General features: G+C 40.2%; 1 pseudogene across 1 annotated transcript; it reads left to right on the forward strand.

Moving 5' to 3' along the window:
• The first annotated feature begins 247 nt into the window (after positions 1-247).
• Positions 248-3,010, forward strand: LOC147887761 (protein CANDIDATE G PROTEIN-COUPLED RECEPTOR 7 pseudogene; annotated as a pseudogene). The gene is made up of 3 exons (XR_015543131.1): positions 248-447; positions 526-618; positions 865-3,010. The product of XR_015543131.1 is annotated as a protein CANDIDATE G PROTEIN-COUPLED RECEPTOR 7 pseudogene (transcript).
• The last annotated feature ends 7,372 nt before the right edge of the window (positions 3,011-10,382 follow it).

Genomic DNA, 10,382 nt, shown 5'->3' on the forward strand with positions numbered 1-10,382 from the left:
CAGCATTGCACAGAAGTGCTGAAGCTCCACTGCCGTCAACGTGCGCAGTGAATGCATGGCACGAGTGCATGGCGCAAAGGACGGCGACCCAATGCATGTGCAAAGCCAAAAACAACGCATACCAAACAGCCACGACTAAATCGGCCAAACGTTGACAGAAATTATGAATAAATTATTTTTCGCTTTCATTGGCCTGGTCTTCACTTAAGCCTCCCCGTGGCAGGCCAAAAAACAATGCAAGGAAACAAACTATATTCTGCAGCGTAAAAGTGGAACACACGCTTACTTTTGGGACACGTGATAACAACTAACAGCAATGCAAGATCTCTCTTTTGTATGAGATAGTTACAACAACACTGCTTCGCTCTCAAATCTCTGTTTTGTAACTGGCGGCCTTGATTCCCCAAGAACCGGTGGCCGGATTTCTTTCAGATCGCTTCCTTCCAGGTGATCTTTCATCACTTATAGATTTGTGTCTGTCAGATTTCCAGATGTTTCATCACTCAAAGATTTGTTTTCTGTCAGATTTCCACCGTCTTCCCGCTTCACGGCAGGTCGCTTGCGTAAGTTGAGGAGGAACTGGAGCTTTCAATCATTCCATTGGCCTCGACCTGAATGGTAGGGTTTCATATCTCTGGGAGCTTGAGTTTTGATTTTGGAAGGAGGCTAAGTGTCGATGGCAAGGATTTCCTAGGCATGAGTTTTTACCCATTTTTGAGTAAGAGATCTGGAACTCGAGTTGAGTTTCTGACGAGGAAATATAAAGAGGTTTTATAGGGAGTCGATGCTGCCAGGAATTGGATTCAGGAGTTTTAGCTTGAAAATCACTTTTCCCTTTCTTGGGTCTCACTTTTGGTCGTGCAGCTCGCGGATTCACGTCACGTCATGATACATTTGCTCAGTAACGGCAGCCATTGTTGTCGGCATCGGATTTCTTGGTTCCTGATAAGTTGCGCCCAGAGAGAAAGGGAGTGTCTGCTCGGAGAATTTAATCTTGGGTCAGTCGCTTAGTGTGGCAAGATCTGCCTTGGGACTTGAGATTTATCAATGGCATCATTTGGGCGAAGGATTGGCCTTTTCTCAGTCGTCCTTGTTCTAGCTTCGTTTCAATGCATTCTCCTTGCAGAAGCAGAGATTCACTCTCTGTCTATCAAAGGAGACTCTCGGCCGTGGATCGTGTTTGAACAATTTGGGTTCAAGCGAACCGGCCAATTAGACATAGAAGTGGACAACGTGGAATGGTCAACCTCAGAAGCCTACCCTGAGGATTTTCAAACATTCATGGGATTCCTTCTCGCTGCGGACGATGACTGGGCGCAGGTTGCTCAGGAAAAAACGGTCCAATGCCTATTGCAAAGTCATGCCGTGCACAGGTTGTTCACATTCAATGAGTTGAAGGGCGAACGGCACCACCTTAATAAGTCCTACATTTCTCCAGGAGCTAATCGCTACACGCTTATGTTTGCAAACTGTTTATCGGGAGTGAGTGTGTCAATGACAGTAAGATACTCCATGTATAACTTGGAAGGTGGCATCAGAGATTATCTTTCAGAAGGAGAGACGCAGCTTCCAATGCTCTACTCTTGTTTCTTTTTTATCTATGTTGTCCTCGCAGGCGTCTGGATCTACGTATGTGTCAAGCAGAAACTAAGTAGCCACCGGATTCACATACTGATGGGCGTGCTGGTTTTTCTGAAAGCGTTTTATATGTTTTCTGAGGCGGAAGATAAGTTCTATATCAAGAAAACAGGAACTCCGCATGGTTGGGATGTTGCCTTCTATACTTTCAGCTTTCTCAAAGGTGTGATGCTGTTTGCAGTGATAGTGTTGATCGGTACAGGCTGGTCCTTTCTGAAACCCTACCTACAAGGAAAGGAGAAAAAGGTGCTCATGATAGTCATTCCATTACAAGTCATTGCTAACATAGCCACAGTTGTTGTTGACGAAAAAGGCCTGTCTAGCAAGAATTTTGTTAGTTGGAGACAGTTGTTTTTGCTTGTGGATGTCATTTGCTGTTGTGCTGTCCTATTCCCCATTGTGTGGTCGATCAAACACCTTCGTGAGGCAGCCCACACAGATGGCAAGGCAGCAAGGAATCTGGTGAAGTTGACCCTGTTTCGGCAGTACTACATTGTGGTGGTGAGCTACATATATTTTACTCGAATTGTAGTTTTTGCATTGGAGACTGTGACCTCTTATCATTACACGTGGGTTAGCGTCTTGGCTCGGGAGTTGGCCACGCTAGCCTTCTATGTCTTCACAGGTTACAAGTTTCGCCCTGTTCCACATAATCCTTACTTTGTGCTGGATGATGAAGAGGAGGAAGCGGCCGCAGAAGAAGCTTTGAAAGATGATGATTTTGAACTTTAGCAATTTTTGTTACAAGCCATTGCTAATGGTGTTGGAACTGAGGTCCATTTCAAGCCTCTGCTAGAAAGTGGCGAATGTATGCTCGCCTAGGTTTTAGTTTCGATAGTGGCCAGAAGCAGGCATCTTTGTTTTCATTCCTTGCTTATGTTGAAAGTGCATGATTCAGTGTAGGAGCTTCATGTGCTAGTAGGCAATTAACATTTATTGTCATTGTCATTGGATTCATCTAGGTATATGCTTCTGCCATATTAGCGGACATGCAAATTTCACCTTGTGAAGTTTTCGTCCAAGTTGCGGCCTGCTGGTACTGTGATAATTCTTTCTATCTTAAATGGTGCGTTGCCCTATCAGCTAGATTTAGATTTAGATGCTCGTTGGGGAGAGACTAAAATGAAAATGTTTAGACTTCACAAGCAGTTGTAGCTTGAATGAAGAGATTTTGGACTACCTTTTGATTAGCCTTCTCCTTTAGTGCTAGCCTTCATCATGGCTGAGTCTGCCCTTCACCTCCGGAGTGCCGACAGAAACTCAGTACAAAGACTTTGTATAAATGGATGCTCAAGTATGTGTGGGTGTGTGGATTTGTATGTGTGAGAGCATATTTTTATACTATGGTCTACACCCACTGTTGGGCGCTGATGACGTCAATGGGGATGCCATAGTAGCTAGTCCCTGCTATGCATGATGGAGTTTATGGTTTTCAACCTTGTGAGTGACTATCATGAGATTGAAACTGCACTATGTTGTGTTTTTAGAGGATGAGTTTGGGAATGTTCCTGGATTCATCTAGGTATATTGTTATCAGCGTCAAGGATACCTTTATATTCAGTGTAGGAGCTTCATGTGCCAGTTTGGAAAAGATATTGTTATTGTTACCAGCGTCAAGGATACCTTTATATTGCCACTCTGATTGTCAAGAGGATGCACGAGTCTGAATGTCTCCGTACTCTTTATTTTGTGCAGTTGCTGCATGTGCAAGTCTGAGATTGTGGCATTTTGGAGTGTGCATTGCACCTTTGAATAAGTAATAGTAACCATCATATATCCTTCTGTGAAATTCTCTCTGTAGACTGAAAATTACTAGACAGGTATCCTAACACATAAAACGAAGCCTGCATGACTGTTGGTTTGAAGCCTTCTATACTTTTATTTTCTGATTTGTGTTACACAAAATGTGATTTGAGATCTATTTCATACTTTCAAACGGTCCCACAATTGTGGTTGGTAACCACGCATACAAGCTGTGAGCAATGAAGCCAAACCAGCCTAAAAGACCGTATTGGGACAGGTACAGAATTGATCAGCAAAGCGATACGTTAGGACCTCATGACACAACCATTTCTGAAGTTAATTTGAGCAAGATTGCAAAGTAACTGCTAGTGTCATTTGATGCTGTTAAATGGTTTTTATGCTTGCAATTGCTATGCCACCTCTAATTCCAGGGCTGTCCTAAATATATGCTTTCATATCTTTATAATCAAAATGTGTGGAATTTATGAGTACTGATCACTAGTGATAGTGAAGATCTTTATATAAACTGGCACAGTTCCTGGCTTGATCTGGTTCATGGTTTCTAAGCCATGAACTCATTATCATCTTCATGTGCTTAGAAGCTGTCTCTCATTATGAATGTGGGCAAGTTCTTGCCGTTAGTTTCTGTGAAAAAGGGACTACTGTAGGAGTACTCTAGTGAGAGCCATTAGTTTCTGTAATGAAGAGGGAAAAAGGGACTACTCTAGGAGTACTCTAGTGAGAGTCAAAGGGGATTGTGGAGGGGACTATGTAAGTCCAAACGTTAAATTTCAACTTTTTAAAAAATTTGAGAACAGTATTTTGCATTCCCATGTGACTGTTTTGAGACTAAATTATCAATTGCAAAACTATGATATTACATCGGGTGTCATAGCAGCTTCAGTCTTGATTTTATTAATGACATTCAAATCGAATGGAAGGCATTCTCATATATTTGAGTGTTGTTAGCATGTTGTTGACATAGGAGCATTGAACAATGGCTTAGAAGCAGTGATGTGTTCAACCATGCTATGTATATTTATGAAAAGCGAAGAAGACATGCTTTCATGTGTTTTTATCGTACTTGTTATTGGGTATTGTTAATGCATGTAAATTCATTTTGCACCACACTAGGTGGAGTTTGATTGTTTGAAGTTTTGTAGCTGCAGTCTTGTGAATTTAAGAGTTAAATGATTTGAAGTATCGTGGGTGGACTTGTGTGAATAAAGGCTCCATGTGTTTATTGAGACTGCTTTTGGTTTAAAGTTTACTTGTTTGAATGCAAGTCTTCAAGTGTAATGATTAATGTGTCTCATTATCTAAGGGTTGAAATGTGTCCCACAAGTCTGTGCTTTGCACAAAATTGATGAAAGAGCTACTGATCTACTTTGCAAACAAGTGAAGGATGATCTTGATTCTTTAGGAATTTTGAGGCTTCATTTAATGGCTTTAGGAGAGATGATGGGATCACTATTTGTTGAGGCTTGTAGAGTGTCCATGTATATTACCTACTTTTGTACTAGAGATAGTGTACATTTAGGCTTAGGGCAAGCATAGATGGGCTGTTGATTACTCTAGTAAGGCTCGGGTACCCATATATAAGAGTTGCCAAGGTAATATCCCTAGTAGTCTTGTGGGAGCCCATTAGTAATGTACCTTCCTTGTTGGATGGCGTCTTCTTCTTCTTTGATGTTGAGGTTTGTTGTTTACATGAGGGGGTGGTTGGTGATGGTGAGGCTTGATGTTTAGAGGAGGGGGTGGTTTCATATGTTGAGGTTTCTTTGGAATCCAAAAATATGATTCATCCTCAAAGAATCCTTGGGCCTTTAGTAGATCCTTTCGGACCTATATTTGCTTGGTTGCCTTTTGTCTTTGCCTTCTTCCTTGGTGAGGTGCTTGTTGAGGTTGAGAAGCGAAAGTGGATGTTGATGTTGGTGCTTGAATGTTGGGCCGGTTGGTAGTTCTTAGCACATCTTGTTGGGTGGAATCATCACCAAATAATCCTTTGTAAGTGTCTTGGATCTAGCTTTTACCAAGAATGGTAGCTTCTATTAAGGTACCTGTAGGAGCTACAGAAAACATGCAAGGCACAATGTAATTGTCAAAGGAAACATTTAACGTTAAAGAACTAATAACCTTAATAGAGGTATCCTCTATGGACTTAATTTCAGAATCACATACTTGAAGGTGTACTTGGCCGAGATGCTTTAATGTTTCTGAGGAGATGAGGTTGTGGCCTACTCACCCATCTGTGTATGTATATCATAGTTTGAATGTGACAAGCATGAGGTTGATGCCAAAAATGTATGATTGATAATGAGATGCCACTTTTATTCTCAGCCTCTCATGTTTGCCTTTTGGAAGTCAATATTTATCACAATACTATGGTCTAAAGCATGCATTTGGGCCCTAAAACATGTTCTTTCTTAATATTACAAGGCAACTTCTAGTGATTTTTTATAGTGTCTATTTTATTTGTTCTAAATAGCAACCAAGCTTGTAGATATTTTTCAAGTAAAAACAATTCAAGGTTTAATATTTTGAAATAACTGATTGAACCCTTTAACATCATCTTGCTTCAACTATGACAATTTTGTGCTCAATTCTACATTTTAGTGAGGAGTGCGAAGTGCTAGTAGTTTGGGTGTCATTTCATATATTTTGGTGGTTGATTTTGTTTTTGTAAAGGTCATTATACATTCCTAGTGCAAGAAATTGAGTTGCACTTGTCTGAGCCTATGGTCATGTTGGAAATAAAACTTTTTTGTAATTGGATGTTCTTAAACAAGTATTTTGAGACCTTTGTTTAAAGTGTTTCTTCATCTTGTGGGCCAATCTATTATGCTCTACCTCTAATCTACGCTTTGATTACATGTTTCATGACAGCATTTTAGCTTATTGCCTGTTTATTATCTCATATGTTGCTTCACTTATGCATAGTTTTCCTTGAATATTTACATATTAAGCCTAGTACTATTTTGTCAAGTAAGTTGCAGTTTGTGTCTAATTAAGTTGGAAATTGGTGTAACAATGCTTCACAACATGGATGAATGTGTTTAATACTATTCTTAAGTTAGTGGAAATCTCATAGCTTGTACTTGCACATTGTCTTTAAACTTTCACTATCTTTATTTTCAGCTAGTCCTACCTCCATGGATGAATTTTTGTCGATATTCCTAGTAGAGAATGTTTGTAGCATTGAGGAACACTTCAAATGGCTCATTCATGTCCTACATTTGAGGACAAAAAAGTCTTATTGAGTAGTTTTTCCATATTTGAGTGCTTTGAAAACTCATCTCATGTTGCACTTATTGTAGAACCTTGCATGCCAAAGGTTTTTTGGAAGCCATACCATTCTCTATCTTCCTAACCCTATGTTTTTTATTTGTCAAAGTTAGTTGTTCCAATATTATGTCATATTCCATTTTTCTATTGTTTTATAATCGATGCCAACCTTGAATATTTCATTGATAACAAAATCTTATGCTACACGTATGCACACATAAAGATTCATTCTGCCTAATTATTTCATTAAATTATATTTAATGATCAACTATCCCTTTGCTAATTGATTAACTCTTTGCATTAAGACTTCTCACTTCCACGAGTACCACCTCATTTTCGAACATTTTACTAGTAAAATTATATAAGCATTGACAATTATTCATGTTCCTCTCAAATGGTGTTCGTATTGAATTTATAAACTTTATTGAGAAAAGGTAAATTTGATTGCATTACATAGCTATCACTTTGAAAATTATGTTTACCTTTGAACAATTTTAAGTACTATTTTGAAATATTTCATTAATCTGTACAGTATTGTTGATGTTTGTTTATAGTCGCTTTATTAAGTGTCCTCTCCCATGAATTTGAGTAAAATTTAGATATGCTATAACCCATGCCTATGTGTATCAATATGCTCTACACACCTTTTGAACCTATTTAAATAATCTAAAGCTTATTCTAACATGTTATTTGAAGCTTCACTTACCATAAACAATCAAGGTTGCAAGTACGTCCAGCTAGTTCTTCCATACATAGGTAAGACAACCTACATTTACAAATTATATGGCCAACCACCTCCCTCCAATAATGCAAGTAAGCAATTTGAAAACTAGAAATGGTAGCAATTGTTACACTTGTGTAATGTGCATCCCATTTTTCTAATAAAAGGAACCTTTGTGAAAGTGAGGGATCAAGGAGGATCAAAGCACCATGAGAGAGACATAGGGTAGCAAACACTCAATCTAATGCAATATGTATATCATCAACAATACATAATAGGCTTCTTATATAGAGAGAGCCCTTTGAATAGTCAACACCTATGGGGTCCTCTGATCCACATCCATCCTTGTGGATGTCCTCAATCCACATCCTCAGATCATGTAGTCCACATCCTAGGGTGGCTATTTTAATACATTCTTATACCATACCTTAGCCTCTAATATGTGCTCATGGCACCATATCTCAATACCTCCCCTTGGTGTCATGATCCATTGGCTATTGCAATGTGTTCAGATGTGAGTTACAAATCCATCACCTCCCCTTAGTGCATACATTACTACTTAAGGTGGTCAAGTGTGGTTTTTACATGTCAACACCTCCCTTGAGTGCTTGCATGGCTACTTGTAGGTGGACAGGTTTGATTACAAGAATATAAGCTAAAGGTGGAAAGGCTTTTGCTTCTCAATATATGTTATCGACGACGTTCTCTTCTTGGCTTGATGTAGCTTGATGCATGATGCTTTGTTCTTCCATGTGTCTTAATGCTTTATGTGTGGATGCCATCCTTTGTGCTATGGTCATCTCATGCACTTGTGCTTTTGGCATGCTTATGACAACGATGTGTGCATTCATGCTTTGATTTGTCATTTATTGCAAAGGTCTTACCAATAGATTTCTTTCAATATTGGCAGTGTCTAATTGAATGCAATGATTCTGATCTAACACATGCGTAGAGCTCGAAAAGGCGATCACTTTTCTTTTTTGGAGTGAGCTCAAAAAGGCGATCAATTTTTCTTTTTGGAGTGTGTAAATTCTTTCTGCATTGAAAGTTACAGCTTGTAGAAGTTTTATGAAGAAGAGGCCTTATGATGATGTGGCAAAGGCTGCTCACATGCAGCAGTCACACTGTGCTTAGCAAGAAGTTGTGTGCTTAGGTGGCACTATAGTGATGTGGTATTTAACTAACGGTAACCCTCACCATGGTGAATCTTTACCACAATTAATTTGACCTTAACCATGGTGAACCTTTAGCGGAGTGATAAATTTGACCAGCCTTATTTGCCACGTGGCCTAAGGTTCTTGGGAAGAAAGATGCACGATGAGAAGAACGAGGTGGCCTGGGCACTGATAGCGATAGCATCGGCCGAGAAAGAGCAGGAGCGAGCCGCTCAGAGGCGTTCGAGCCTTCTTGTTTTTTGAAGTAGCACTATTTGGAGCAGCCACTAGTCATAGGTGTTCTCAGAGTCGGTTTTGGGGCTTCGTTGTTGGCGATGGTGCTGTAGTTCCGTGAATGTCGTAGGGAGCCCGTGAGCCTGGAGGTGATGGCCAACGTTGAAGGCGTGCTGTGAGGCTATTGCTGTTGTCAGAGCCAGGAGCATGGATATGGCAAGACTGCGTAGCTAGGCACTGTTGGTCTTCGGTGGCGAGGCGTTGTTTGTTGGGCTGCGTCGTCTCAGGAGCCGATGCTGAGCGTGAAGCTTAGGTTGATGAGCTTCCCAAAACGTTGTCATACTGAGTCTTGAAATGGGATTGTGCTAGAACAGAGCTCCTAACTTGCTCACCGAAGCTGTTGGAATCCAAAGCAGATCCAAGTCCTACGTCCTTGCCGATGCTTGAAGGCAAACCTCATCACCCTCGAAAATCGTTGAAGCTGAGACCCAATCCGACGAGTTCTGTACAGGGATCGACTGCTCTTTTTCCCCAACAGCAGTAGTCTCTCGCAAAAGCCGTTTGACCTGGAGCTTTGGTTTGACGAGGCCGATGAAGCTATGGAGTGTGACACTGTTGGAATCCAAAGCAAATTCAAGTCCTACGTTCTTGTCGATGCTTGAAGGCAAACCTCATCACCCTCGAAAGTCGTTGAAGCTGAGACCCAATCCGACGAGTTCTGTACAGGGATCGACTGCTCTTTTTCCCCAATAGCAGTAGTCTCTCGCAAAAGCCGTTTGACCTGGAGCTTTGGTTTGACGAGGCCGATGAAACTATGGAGTGTGACACTCGTTGATAGATAGGCTGTAGATAGAGGAGCCTTATGAGCCTTTTTGTCTCTCCCTCACACTAGTGTAAGGTCTAGGATATCTCTCACACTCATAAGGAAAATGGACGGAACATATGAATCTCTCTAAATGATTATAAGGAGTTCGAAAAGAATGGACTCTCTCTCAAGGAACTAAGTCTCTGATCTCTTAAAGAATAGGAGAGATCACTCAAATGAAGAATGGTGCCTTAACTAAGGATACAACCATGCTCTGATACCATGTCTAAGTGAGGGATCAAGGAGGATCAAAGCACCATGAGAGAGACATAGGGTAGCAAACACTCAATCTATTGCAATATGTAGATGGTGGCTACTTTAATACATTCCTATACCATACCTTAGCCTCTAATATGTGCTCATGGCACCATATCTCAACAACCTTTACCGTTCAAATAGCCCCCAAAACTTTATCTACTGATGATGCACTATTGTCTATAGCTCACGTACTTAAAGTTAATCAATAACATCATGACTCTTTCTCTAGAGGTGTTTAGTTACTTTGTATGCCATTTCTACAAGTTTGGAGCCTTGTCACATAAACAATGAGCATATTCAAGATATAACAATGAAAATAAAAAAATATGTAGAAAAGTCTTCTACCTATAATTTACATATAGATAGATTGACACGACTCCATTGAAACATTAAAATAAGGGACACACCTATACATCATATTTACATATAGGTAGATTGACTCATTCCATTAAAACATTAAAATAAGGGACACACCTATAATCAT

This window comes from Dipteris shenzhenensis, chromosome 22 (assembly GCF_047967505.1).
Source record: "Dipteris shenzhenensis isolate YYH24624 ecotype China chromosome 22, Dip_SZ_1.0, whole genome shotgun sequence".
NCBI classification, from domain to species: Eukaryota; Viridiplantae; Streptophyta; class Polypodiopsida; order Gleicheniales; family Dipteridaceae; genus Dipteris; species Dipteris shenzhenensis.